Source organism: Macaca nemestrina, chromosome 13 (assembly GCF_043159975.1).
Source record: "Macaca nemestrina isolate mMacNem1 chromosome 13, mMacNem.hap1, whole genome shotgun sequence".
NCBI classification, from domain to species: domain Eukaryota; kingdom Metazoa; phylum Chordata; class Mammalia; order Primates; family Cercopithecidae; genus Macaca; species Macaca nemestrina.
The window spans coordinates 33,484,803-33,498,408 of NC_092137.1; the positions used below are offsets into that span (position 1 = coordinate 33,484,803).

Genomic DNA, 13,606 nt, shown 5'->3' on the forward strand with positions numbered 1-13,606 from the left:
TGGTTGGTTGAATGCCATTTTTAGTGCACCAGGGGTGCACACATTTCTTGTAATACTTTAATGAGTAGCTTTCTAAAACAAAGAATGCTTTGGCAATGTGAATAATTTTCCCTTAATTTATATTGAATATAATTTATTATTTTTTCTGTGCAGCAGGGAACCTTGTGCTCAGTTGTTTGTGTTTTAGAATGTGTTGGCTGGTGTAGCCATATCAGTTAACAGTAACATGGAATATATATGCTATTAAAAATATAGACAGATATATTTCAACCTCTCACTACAAAGCCCCAAATCAAACTATGTGGTGAAGCCATGTAATTCAGAAGAGGTGGGTATAGATACAATTCCATGCCAGGAGGAGTGTAGCTGTAGACACGGGGTGCCCCTTGCCCCTGTTTAGATAGTGGACCCTATTCCTGCCTCAGATGGTATGTGGAAGAGCTGGCTCTTCAGTTTCCAAGGCCACAGTGCAGAAAATAAGGTAGAAACAGTGAGAAGGTGACTGACCCTTTTTCCACCAGCACCACTGCATGCTGTGAAAGTACAATAAAATGTTTTCAGTCCAACCTTAACATTTTTGTCCTTAATAGCACATCAGTTCACATTTGCTCATTACAAAATATTGCTTTTACCCAATCAGCAATTGATTCCATGGCTTCAGTGATCTTTAGAGTTCATCGAAATTGTGGTATGTGCAGATAATAAAGACTAACACCTGGCAAATAGACGCTAACTTTTAACTGTAATGTATTTTAATCAGTTGGATTTAAGATACTTTTTTTTTTAAATTATGATTCTACATGAAAAACAAAGCTAACATTTTTAACATAAATGATTTCATAAATATGCCTGGTGGGATATAATGTTGAAATACATTTTTAGAGCCTCTCATATTATAATCTTGATCCTCAAAGTGGACATTTCTCAGACTTTTTTTTCTTTTTTTTTTGAAATGGAGTCTTGCTCTGTCACTCTGTCGCCCAGGCTGGAGTGCAGTGTGATCTCGGCTCACTGCAAGCTCTGCCTCCCATGTTCACACCATTCTCCTGCCCCAGCCTCCCGAGTAGCTGGGACCACAGGCGCCTGCCACCACGCCTGGCTAATTTTTCGTATTTTTAGTAGAGATGGGGTTTCACTGTGTTAGCCAGGATGGTCTCGATCTCCTGACCTCGTGATCCAACCACCTCGGCCTCCCAAAGTGCTGGGATTACAGACGTGAGCCACTGCGCCCGGCCGAGACCTTTTAAATCTATAACTTTGCATTGCTTTTAGTTCATTTTTGGAAAAATAACTGGAAATATAGAGCATTAAAGGTAAACAAAGCCAGACACTAATTAAAGTGGTAAGGACATTTTAATCAGTTATAACTATTATAATAGGGAAAACAGTCCAGTGTGAACTGAGCTTAACTTTGATTTGTACAGAAGTGACTGGGCATTTTTAAGGGAGAATAAGGGAGTGGGGAGGGGACAAGGAGGGCCTCAGTAAAGTCAGGAAAGTGAAAAATTACAAAGGGTTGGTCAGTGTAAATGCAATAAAGCCAGCTGTGTCTGCTAGCTGAAGATGCTGAAGTTAGGATTCTGTCTTTCCAGAGAGACTGGGGGACAGAGGCCTTATCCTCTGGTGTTGACTGGAACAAGCAATAAAATTTTTTGGCAGCCTTGAGTTCTCTCCAAACTCCATATGAGAGTTTGTTCAAGTCTTTATAGGCCAGGATTGAGGCCTAGTTGAGAAGAGAGCTCAGGGGAGCCTGGCTAGAGTTTGGTCAAGGAAAGAATCTTTGTCAATTGTAAATGAATAACTTTGCAATCCCAATACTCCCAATTTTGGAACTTTATACAATGGAAATAAAAGCACTAGCAACTAAAAATACATGTACCAGGATGCTTAGTGCAACACTGCTCATAGAAGCAAAAACTGGGAACATTTTAAATATTCAGATAATGAATAAACTATCATATAACTATACTGTGGAGTAGAATGCAACTATTAAAAAGAATAAATCAAGTCTGTATGATTGACTTTGGAGCCAATATAAATGACCATGATACATTATTAAGGGAAAAATCAATTTACAGAGTAATGGGGTTTTGAAAGTTGTATTTGAAAATGGAACCCCATACATATATATATAGGAGATACCCTTTTCTATCCCATGTTGCATTTTGGTACAGGATAGAGAAAGATGTGTGTTATCTCAGTGAAATGAGAATGGATAGGAAAGAGGGTTATTACATTTTTTCTTTATGTATATGTCTGTACTCTTCAACTTGCTACAGTGGGCATGTATTGTTTTTTAGATTTTTTTTTTTTTTTTTTTTTGAGACAGAGTCTCGCCCTGTCACCCAGGCTGCAGTGCAATGGCATGATCTCAGCTCACTGCAACCTTCACCTCCCATGTTCAAGCAATTCTCCTGCCTCAGCCTCCTGAGTAGCTGGGACTACAGGCACACGCCGCCATGCCCGGCTAATGTTTTTGTATTTTAATAGAGATAGGATTTCACCTTGTTGCCTAGGCTGGTCTTGAATCCCTGAGCTCAGGCAATCCGCCTGCCTCAGCCTCCCAAAGTGCTAGGATTACAGGTGTGAAACACCACACCCAGCCAGATTTAAATATAACATGAAACACACACACAGGAGTCCTGCTTGTCAATAAGGACAAGCAAGGAAACAAAACTATCCTTCAATGTGATAATGTGAGTATTCTGGCCATTAGTATGTAAGTCTAAAAGGATTTACAGGAATTCAAATCCCTATCAAACTTCACTGCTTAGGTTGATAGTTTTCAAGTGTTGCAATCCGTGCTCCTCTGCATTGATTTCTCACTGCCATGTGTTTATTTCCACCAACCAAGAAGCTTTATTGAGCTTTATACTGCTGATGGTCTAGATTAGGGAATCAAGACCCACCCCTCACTTCCAATCCCCTGCCTCTCGATTTGAGAAGTTTTACCCCAGCCTAAACTGATCTATTACTTTTTATTAACGAGACTGGCAATCACAAATATGAGCTTTGAGAAGACTCATTTTTTAACTAAAATGTTAGGGAAAACTGGAAATTTCCCTACCACTATTTTATTTTATTATTTTATTTTATTTATTTTTTGAGACAGAGTCTTGCTCTGTCACCCAGGCTGGAATACAGTGGCATGATCTCGTCTTACTGCAACCTCCACATCTTGGGTTCAAGTGATTCTCCTGCCTCAGCCTCCTGAGTAGCTGGAATTGCAGGTGCCCGCCATCATATTTGGCTGATTTTTGTATTTTTAGTAGAGGCGGGAGTTTCACCATGTTGGCCAGGCTGGTCTTGAACTCCCAAGCTCAAATGATCCACCTGCCTTGGCCTCCCAAAGTGCTGGGATTACAGGCGTGAGCCACTGTGTCTGGCTCCTACCACTTTTTAAAATGTGTTTCTGAAAGTGCGTTCTTAGTTTATGTCTTGTGATCTACAAATAAGAAATCCTGTAGCAATAATGTTAGATCCTCATTCCTTGGCAGATTCTTACTCTGCTATGGATTTCCAGGAAGTCACAAGAATATTTTATCCAAAGATTTTCTACACACAAAGTTATAAGTAATACCGAGACTGCAGCCAAAAGATTGAGCAAATACAGTATAAGTAAATCATGGTGCTATTTAAGAAATGTATGACAAAGGGAGTGATACTTCAGAAAAAGACATGGAATAATGGAAATGAGGTTAAAAGCCCAGGCCTCACGGGGTTATAACCAAGAGGCTGTGATGGTTGAATTAAAACTTGAGCAAGGGGTTTGGCACTAAGGCTGGAAAATAGGACTTGTAGTTAGCTAGCTGGGTTTGGATAATCTGGTAATTAAAGTGAAGAGCAAAAGCGATTAGCTGGAACATTGACATTGTTTCAAATTATGCACAACGTTGAGCAGATGGATTTGGTATCAAATTAACATGGCTATTTTATAATTACAGCCATGATGTAAAAATTCATTCATTTGGAAAGAGGAAAAAAAAAAAAGAAAGGAAGAAAGAAAGTGAGCATCATTCTCCAGCCATTCTCCAGCCAGTGCTAGTGGACTGCCATGTGAACCCAGAACAGCTTAGTGGACTCAAAAGGAGGCCTGTGTTGATTGTTGATTTAGAGTGAGGCTGTGATGCAAAGATGAGCAGAAGAGGCAGAAGAAGCCTTGAGTTTGCATTTGAGAACTAGAGGATGTAGAGGTTTATTTCCTTTTTCCTTCTTTCTTTTCTTTTCTTTTTTTTTTTTTTTTTTTTTTGACAGTCTTGCTCTGTGGTCCAGGCTAGAGCGCAGTGGTGTGATCGGCTCACTGCAACCTACACCTCCCAGGTTCAAGCAATTCTCCTGCCTCAGCCTCCCAAGTAGCTGGAATTACATGTGCCTGCCACCACAGCCTGGCTAATTTTTGTATTTTTAGTAGAGACATGATTCGACCATATTGGTCAGGCTGGTCTCAAACTCCTGACCTTGGGGGATTCACCTGCCTCGGCCCCCCAAAGTGCTGGGATTATGCCCGGCCGGATGTAGAGTTTCTAATTGCACTTTTCCTGTGGTTCTTATGAAGATCAAATTGCACTCCCCACCTCATGCATTAAGCTATCACACATTTCAAGGAAAAGAATTTAAATATTTACGTTGTGTCATTTATCCCTGAATCAGCTTTGTATTTCTGCTTTGAAATAGCAACTATGCTGATGCTTGAATAGAAAGGAAGTCATAAATCTGAAAATTCTCCTTATAGTATTCTCTGCACACTAAAATGATTCTCAGAAAAATGCAGAGGTTGCCTCAGGATTTTTATTTATTTATTTATTTTACTATAAGAAACTCTTTTCAAGAATGAAAAGAATTCCAGAATCAACAGTGGCATTTCAGAAGATCTAGATTCAGACTACCTTTACCACTCATCTGCAGTTTATAGGAGTGAGAGCCTCAAAAATGAATGAAAGTTGCTGTCAAATCAAGGTTTTGAAATAAAAATAATTGGGGGAGCAAGTTTTATGTGAGTAATTATGCTAAACAAGGTGTTTTGTGGCATGAACGCTAAATTTTCCTTCTCAGGTTTTACTGAATCCAGCTTCAGCTAGAAATCTAGGCTAGTTTATAGAAGATAATTAGATGGACAGAAAATGTTAAGAGAAAAACACTGCCATAAAGGTAAATTTAAGTGAATTATAATAAAGAAATGCGATTATGCTAAAGCTAGTAAGTTTTAAAAAGTAAATGAAGTTTAATAGAAGGAAAGAAAAGAGAAGAGCTAAAAGACAGGGAAAAGAAAGAGAACTGAAAGGGGAAGATGATTGTTAATCTGGACCAATTTGTCTGGAAATTTGGGAGTTTCTCCAGGATGCTGAAGACAGGGGGGCCCACAGAGGCTGGGGTATAGAGGTGCCTCCTGCAGTCCTCCTCTGGTAGAGACCGTCTGCTCCTCCATTCTTTTTTTTTTTTTCTTTTTATTTTTTTTGAGACAGAGTCTCGCATTATCGCCCGGGCTGGAGTACAATGGCACAATCTCGGCTCACTGCAACCTCTGCCTTCTGGGTTCAAGCAATTCTCCTGCCTCAGCCTCCCGAGCAAGCTGGGATTATAGGTGCCTGCCACCACACCCAGCTAATTTTTTGTATTTTTAGTGAATACAGGGTTTTACCATGTTGGCCAGGCTGGTCTCGAACTCCTGACCTCATGATCCGCCTGCCTCGGCCTCCCAAACTGCTGGGATTATAGGCATGAGCCACCGCGCCCAGCCCTTTCGTTCTTTTTATTTGTACATGTGCATACCTCATTTTACTGTGCTGTGTTCTATTACACTTCATAGATACTAAGTTTTTTTACAAATTGAAAGTTTACGGCAACCCTACATCAAGCAAGTCTATTAGGGCCATTTTTCCATTAGCATGTTTTTACTTCATTTCTTTTGTCACATTTTAGTAATTCTTGCAATATTCAAACTTTTAAATTATTACTATTATTATTATTATTAGATGAAGTTTTGCTCTGTTGTCCAGGCGGGAGTGCAGTGGTGCTATCTTGGCTCACTGCAACCCCCGCCTCCTGGGTTCAAGCAGTTCTCCTGTCTCAGACTCCCAAGTAGCTGGGATTACAGGGACATGCCACCACACCTGGCTAATTTTTTGTATTTTAGTAGAGTTGGGGTTTCACCATGTTGCCCAGGCTGGTCTTGAACTCCTGAGCTCAGGCAATCTACCTGCCTCAGCCTCCCAAAGCACTGGGATTACAGATGTGAGCTACCGTGCCTGACCTTAAATTATTATTATATTTTATCTCTATTTTGGTGATCTGTGATCAGGGTCTTGCTCTGTTGCCCAGGCTGGAGTGCAGTGGCCAATCACAGCTCACAGCAGCCTCGACTTCCCCTGCCCAAGTGATCCTCCCACCTTAGCTAAGTGGATAGCTGGGATTACAGGCATGTGCCACCACACCCAGCTGATTTATGTTCTTACATTTTGAAGAGATGGAGTTTCACTATGTTGCCCGGGTTAGTCTCAAACTCCTCGGCCCCAGCAATTCTTCTACTTAGGCCTCTCGGATTATTAAACGTGTGAGCCACCATACCCAGCCTGTGATCTGTGATCTTTGATGTTACTATTGTAATTGTTTTGGGGTACCCCAAACCACACCCATATAAGATGGCAAACTTAATCAATAAATGCTATGCGTGTTCTGACTGCTCTACCCAATGGCCATTTCCCCACCTCTGTTCCTCTCCTCAGGCCTCCCTATTCCCTGAGACACAACAATATTAAAATTAGGTCAATTAATAACCTTATAATGGTTTCTAATTGTTCAAGTGAAAGAGTCACAATTTTCTTACTTTAGATCGAAAGCTAGACATGATGAAGCCTAGTGAGGAGGGCGTGATGAAAGCCTCTTGTGCGAAACAGCCAATTGTGACTACAAAGGAAAAGTTATTTAAGGAAATTAAAAGTGCTATTTCAATTAACACATGAATGACAAGAAAGCAAAACAGCCTTATGGCTGATATGAAGAAAGTTTTAGTGGTCTGGACAGAAGATCAAATCAGCCACAATATTCCTTCGGCCAAAGCTTAATTTAGAGCAAAGTCCTAATTCTCTTCAATTCTCGGAAGGCTGAGAGAGGGGAGGAAGCCACAGATGAAAAGTTTAAAGCTAGCAGAGGTTGGCTGATAAGGCTTAAGGAATGACGCTATCTCCATAACATAAAAGCACAAGGTGGAAGGCCGAAGTGGGAGGATCGCTTCAACCCGGGAGTTTGAGGCTACAGTGAGCTATGATCACACCACTGCACTCCAGTCTGGGCAACAGAGCAAGACCCTGTGTCAAAAACAAACAAACAAACAAACATGTTATTAAGTAAAGTACAAGATGAAACAGTAAGTGCTGATGGAGAAACTGCAGCAAGTTATCCACAAGTACTAGCTAAGATCATTGATGAAAGTGGCTACATTATACAACAGATGTTCCATGTAGATGAACCAGCCTTAAATTGGAAGAAGATGCCATCTAGGACTGTCATAGCTAGAAAGAAGTCCATGTCTGGCTTCAAAGCATCAAAGGACAGGCTGACTCTTGTTAGGGGGCTAATGCAGCTGGTGACTTTAAGTTGACGCCAGTGCTCATTTGCCAATCTGAAAATCCTAGGGCCCTTAAGAATCATGCTAAATCTATTCTGCTTTTGCGCTATAAATGGAACAACAAAACCTGAATAACAGCACATTTGTTTACAGCCAGTATACTGAATATTTTAGCCCCATTGTTGAGACTTACTGCTCAAAAAAAAAAAAAGATCGCTTCTTATTGCTCATTGACATTGCAGCTGGTCACCCAAGAGCTCTAATGTAGACGTACAAAGAGATAACTGTTGTTTTTATGCTTGCTAATACAACATCCATTCTCAGCTCATGGATCAAGAAGTAATTCCAACTTTCAAGTTTTATTATTTAAGAGACACATTTTGTAAGGCTATAGCTACCATAGATAGTGATTCCTCTGATGGATGTGACCAGAGTAAATTGAAAGGAGCAGAATAAATTGAAATCCCTCTGAAAAGGGTTCACTTTTCTAGGTGCTGTTAAGAACATTCGTGATTCATGGGAAGAGGTCCAATTATTGACATTAATAGGAGTTTGAAAGAAGTTTACCCCAACCCTCATGGACAACTTTGAGGGGTTTAAGATTTCAGTGGAGGGGGCTGGGCATGGTGGCTCACGCCTGTAATCCCAGCACTTCGGGAGGCTGAGGTGGACAGATCACCTGAGGTCGGAAATTCAAGACCAGCCTGACCAACATGGTGAAACCCTGTCTCTACTAAAAATACAAAAATTAGCCTGGTGTGGTGGCGGGCACCTGTAGTCCCAGCTACTCGGAAGGCTGATGTAGCACAATCACTTGAACCCGGGAGGTGAAGGTTGCAGTCAGCTGAGACTGTGCCATTGCACTCCAGCCTGGGCAACAGAGCGAAACTCTGTCTCCAAAAAAAAAAGAGAGATTTCAATGGAGGAAAACTTCTATGGCTGCTCACTCATTCTGGGGAGGCAAATGCTCAGGGTTTGAAGTCAGACAGACTTGGGTTTACATCCCTCTTTGCTGCTCACTAGTTGCGGGCAGCCTAGTTAACCTCACAAAAAGTCATCTAGGGGTAATAATAGCATCTCCTTAGATCATTACTATGAGAATTAAATGAGTGTTTTGCACAGGTGTTAGCTTGTTATATATTAGTAACGTACTAACTATATATATTAATAAATTCTACTTGGTATCATTTATAATAATTATGATTACTTATATATGCCTTTCTACACGTTCCTCTTTTCTCCCAGAGAGATTGAGAGCAGAGATTTTCATCAAGTACTTTGATGAATCCCTAAATACAATGCACATTGAACATAGGCACTATATATTTTTTCAGTTATTGATATTGATTTGTTTCATTCAGGAGTTTTAGAGGTTGCAAACTCTACTCTCTGATGCTTTCAAAATTTTTTTTTCTTTTTATTTGTTACCAGCATGTAGCTAGCACAACTCTTGTAATTAACTGACTGTGACTGGATGCTTATTCTGGCCCACACACAGTACAAAGGGAAGAAAGAGGGAAGAACAAGAAGGCTAGAGAAAACACTCATGATTTTTAGACAAGTGTTTTAAGGAAAAAAGAGAAGGTATCAAAAAGGTTTATGTGTCTGAAAAAGAGATTGCACAAGGTAGAATTTACTGAGCTGGAGGAATATGAGAGAATGTTGCATACAAAGTCTCCTGAAAGGAAAGGAAGGCAGAGATGGGATGAGACGTGGTGTGTGTTAGTGCTTCAAATTAACAGCAGGTTTTGCGTTCCCAACTTGAGGCAGCTTGTGTGGAATTTGGCGTAGGGCAAATGGACCCATAGCTTCAGTGGGGAGCTGCTGGCAGGGGAAGTTGTACTATCTGACAGTGCCTGTATGAGATTGGTAACTTCTGGGAATTTCTACCTAAGGCGGTGTCTCAGATAGACACAAAGACCCTTTTGGGACCTCCCTGAGAAACAGAATAAGACGTGCTCAGGCAAGACCACACTTCCCCCCTCTTCCTGTATCCTTGAAACCTTTCAGAGATTTGCTGTCAAATACCGGGTCCAGGACCAGAAAGTTAAAAAAGCAAGACTTGGGAAATAGTGACTGGTTTTTTTAATGGATGGTGAGGCTTTTTTTTTCTTTCTCTCTTAGTGTAAATGATTTGTTTTTTTCTCTTTGTGTAGATGATTGAAGTACTTAAGTGTCTTTGTAAGTCCAGTATCTCTTTTCTTATTTTATAAAGATCTCATTAAAAAATGAACTAATAAATATTTATTACAGAAACAGTAGATAAATGCTGATGAGCATAAAGAAGGAGGAAATACATGTGACCCCCAACTCCCAGAAATAATCACTGTTAAAAATTTGATATATAATGTTTCAGATTTTTCACATATTCACATATTTTCTTAGAAAAATGGAATTGTACTGAATAAACTTTTGTAACTTGTATATCTCACTTAATCGATACCGACTATTTTTCCGTGTTACTAATATGCTTCAACATTTTTTTTTTTTTTTTTTGAGATGGAGTCTCACTCTATCGCCCAGGCTGGAGTGCAGTGGCATGATCTCGGCTCACTGCACCCTCTGCCTCCCAGGTTCAAGCAATTCTCCTGCCTCAGCCTCCTGAGTAGTTGGGACTACAGGTGCACCAACATGCCGGGCTAGTTTTTGTATTTTTAGTAGAAACAGGGTTTCACCATGTTGGCCAGGATGGTCTTGATCTCCTGACCTTGTGATCCACCTGCCTCGGCCTCCCAAAGTGCTGAGATTACAGGTGCGAACCACTGTACCCAGCCACTTCAACATTATTTTATAATTACATAGTACTACATCTTATGAATATGTTCTAATTTATTCAACTACTTCTGGCACATAGATTGTTTCTAATATTTTCTTAGCATAAGTAATGCTGTGTGAAATATCCTCATACATATGCAATCTATATTCTTTTCTTGGGTTATATTTCTAGAACAGGAACTGCTGAGTTAAAGGGTATTCACATTTTAAAAAGCTTTTGATATACACTACAAAATTATCTTCCCCCTATGTTGTACGGTTTATATTCTTGCTAGTAGAGTATGAAGGTGCCATTTTCCAAACCTCCTGCCAACATTGAGAATTTTCATTTTTTCATCTTTGTCAAGTTTATAGATAATAAATTGTATCTTATTGTTTAATTTATACTCCTTTTTTAGGGAAGCTGACTTTTTCATGTCTATATTGGTCATTATATTTCTTCCCTTGTGAACTATTTATTAATATCCAGTTGTTAATTGTAAATGCTATTTATATGTTAAGACTATTAACCCTTTACCATATGTATTTCACTTTTTAATCTCATATTTGTAAGTTAATTTTGATTACAGTTGGGTTATATTTTACTTTTATAAGTCTTACATTTTATGGTTTAAATATTGAACTTTTGTCTTTATAGTTCCTTCTGTTGTGATTGTGATTAAAACATTTTCAGGACAAAAGTATTTAATCATGATTAAAACAATTTTAAGATTATAAAACCAATCACGTGATGCTCTTCAAGTTTGTATGTGATTTTTTTTTTTTTTTTTTTTTTTTTTTTTTTGACATGGAGTCTCATTCTGTCACCCAGGCTGAGTGCAGTGGCACGATCTTGACTCACTGCAACCTCCACCTCCCGGGCTCAAGCAATTCTCCTGTCTCAGCCTCCCGAGTAGCTGAGACTACAGGTATGGACCACCACGCCCAGCTAGTTTTTTATATTTTTGCTAGAGAAGGGGTTTTACCATGTTGGCCAGGCTGGTCTCAAACTCCTGACCTCAGATGATCTGCCCACCTCGGCCTCCCAAAGTACTGGGATTACAGGCAGGAGCCACTGTGCTGGCTGTACATCATTTTTACGTTTAACTCTTTAGTCTACCATGCTTACTTTGTGTATGGCATGAAGTAATGATTGCATCTTTATTTTTCCTAATAGTTAATGATTTAATCTGTTATTGAATAGTTCATTCTTTTCCCACTGAGTTTAAAAACCGTATTTAACAAATACAATAAACATTTTACTGTAGTACTTCTATGTGTATTTCTGGGCTTTTGGCTCTGTTCCACTGCTCTACTTCTTTTGGCACCAGTACCAAACTTTAAATTCTCGCTATTTTTAGCCTATTTAGTACCTAATATCTCCCTCAGGGTTCTTTTCTAAAATTTTCTTTACCATTCTCAGTTTTTTATTCTTTAAAATAAACTTTAGGATTTTTGACCTGTCTGGAAAATTTCTTTGGGATTTTAAGCAAAATTTGATTATATTTATACATTAATTTGAGGGAGAATTAATATATTTACAATGTTAAGTTTTCCAATAGAGAAAAATTTTCCAATACAGAAAAATGTATCAAACTGTTTTTAATTTTCTCAGTAAAGTTAAATTTTTATATAGGTTATTCACTTTTTTATTCCTAGAAATGTTATTTTTGTTGTTGCTATTATCAATAATACCATAACTAAGAAATTTTTTTTTTTTTTTTTTTGAGACAGAGTCTCGCTCTGTCGCCCAGGCTGGAGTGCAGTGGCACGATCTCAACTCACTGCAAGCTCTGCCTCCCGGGCTCACGCCATTCTCCTGCCTCAACCTCCCGAGTAGCTGGGACTACAGGCGCCTGCCACCACACCCAGCTAATTTTTTTGTATTTTTAGTAGAGACGGGGTTTCACCATGTTAGCTAGGATGGTCTTGATCTCCTGACCTTGTGATCCGCCCTCCTCAGCCTCCCAAAGTGCTGGGATTACAGGCGTGAGCCACTGCACCTGGCCAAAAATTATTTTCTATTATATTTTCTAAGTTTTTGTGGGTTATATAGAAAATTTCATATATTTCCATATAATTGTTCTGTGGCCAGAATAATTAATTTGTATACTTATTTTATATATATTTTTGTATATTTATTTGTAACTGTTCACCTCACTTTTTAATTATGTAGAAGCAAATTTTAGTTTGTTCTATTGAGAAAATGAATATTACTCAATCTGCAGGTTGAATATTTTTGCCTCCATTTTTCTCATAAAATTCTTCTTTCATTTCTTTTTCTTGCCTGGTTGCAGTGGCTCAAATGTCTAGAACAGTGCTAAATGGATGGTAGTGATAATGAGCATGCTTTTCTTGTTTTTGATTTTAACATTAATACTTCTAGTATTTTACCACTAAGTATGATGCCTGTGTTTGATCTGAGATTTGAATTAACGTGAGTGTCATGTTAAGAATCAGTCTTTTAATTTTGTTTTATTAATTAAAAAATTGATATTGAATTTTATCGAATGACTTTTCAAGATGATTGTGGCAATCCAAAAGTTTTTCTCTGTTGCCCAGTCTGCAGTGCAGTGGTGTGATCATAGCTCACTGCAACTTTGAACCCCTGGGCTCAAGTGATCCTCCTGCCTCAGCCTCCCAGGTTGGTAGGACTATAGGCATCTGCCATCACACTGGGCTATTTTTTTAAATTGTAGAAATGGGATCTCACTATGTTGCCCCTGCTGATCTCGAACTCCTGGCTTCAAGTGATCCTGCCACCTTGGCCTCCCAAAGCACTGGGGTTACAGGGGTGAGCCACTATTCCCAGCCTTACTTTTTACATCTTTAGGGTAACCTATATTTACATACGAAGTTAGTCTGTGCGGTTCTTTATTATGCTTTATCAGTTTTTTTTTTTTTTAAGTCAGGGTGTTATGTTAGCTTTCTGTTACTTTTGTCCACTTGAACACTTCATATACCATGGGAATTAATTGTGTTTGAAGTTCAGAGAGAACTTGATTGTGTAAGTAATCTAAACTAAAAGCTTTTTTTGGAAATCATTTCTTATTAACTTTTACATTTTTCCATGGTTACTGATGTGTTGGTTTTTTTTGACTTCTTCCTGGGTCAGTTTGCTTCTAATTATTATTTTGGCTGTGTCTCCCAATATTTGATATGTGGTATTCTCATCACTGAAACCTTCTAAGCATTCATTCTGTAATTGTGTTTTTAATTTATTCTCCAATCAATGATTTTTTTTTAAGAACTCTGAAGTTTCCCCAAGAGCTTGGGGTCTTTTTGACT

At 38.9% G+C, this 13,606-nt stretch overlaps 1 protein-coding gene across 8 annotated transcripts in view; it reads left to right on the plus strand.

Annotated features, from left to right (window-relative positions):
• Positions 1-13,606, plus strand: part of LOC105464819 (RAS guanyl releasing protein 3) — a 127,615-nt gene that overhangs the window by 22,929 nt on the left and 91,080 nt on the right. For 2 of the 8 annotated variants that reach the window (XM_071076494.1, XM_071076491.1), the window contains exon 3: positions 11,151-11,247. The exons of the other annotated variants lie outside the window; for them this stretch is intronic. The gene's annotated coding sequence lies outside the window, so the exon portion shown is untranslated. The remainder of the gene's footprint in view (positions 1-11,150; positions 11,248-13,606) is intronic. 8 annotated transcript variants of the gene reach the window in all.